This window comes from Pseudopipra pipra, chromosome 1 (genome assembly GCF_036250125.1).
Source record: "Pseudopipra pipra isolate bDixPip1 chromosome 1, bDixPip1.hap1, whole genome shotgun sequence".
Lineage (NCBI taxonomy): Eukaryota > Metazoa > Chordata > Aves > Passeriformes > Pipridae > Pseudopipra > Pseudopipra pipra.
In genome coordinates, this window is record NC_087549.1 from 120049150 (window position 1) to 120049732 (window position 583).

Genomic DNA, 583 nt, shown 5'->3' on the forward strand with positions numbered 1-583 from the left:
GAAGAATGAATAAGCACTGCAAATGCTTTTCTTTTCTACTCTGTACATCCTGGAATTCGTGCAGCCTTCAGCAAGAACACCACTACAGGTGCCAAACGAGGATTTTTACTAATCCTGTGGTGGAATGGCCTACTTTTATATCAGCAAGTTTATGCCTGATGAGATATAGACACTCCCCTCTCCATGTATCTGTCCAACATATGCTGCAGGATAAACAAACCTATTGTGCCCCTCTATCAAAGCTGTGTTCGACAAGGACCTGACTCACAGCGATACAGGTTGGAGAAGGAAGGTTTGATAGACCACCCCTATCATTAACATTTATATAATAATTCTTTGTAAATATTTAAGAAAACTTGAGGTAGAAATTCAGCAATTTTTCCGTTGTTTTGCTTTCTGAAACCAGAAAGTGAGTTCATTCAAAGCAGAAGCTGATGGAGCACCTCTCAGCACACATACCTGTACCTGCCATAGTGATTTGAGTTTGAACCTACTCAGACCACCAAAATGGAGACTCACAGGTCTCCTGTTAGTGCTCTGCTCCTCTCGGCCTGACTAACAGTCAGAGCAACTGGAACACAAG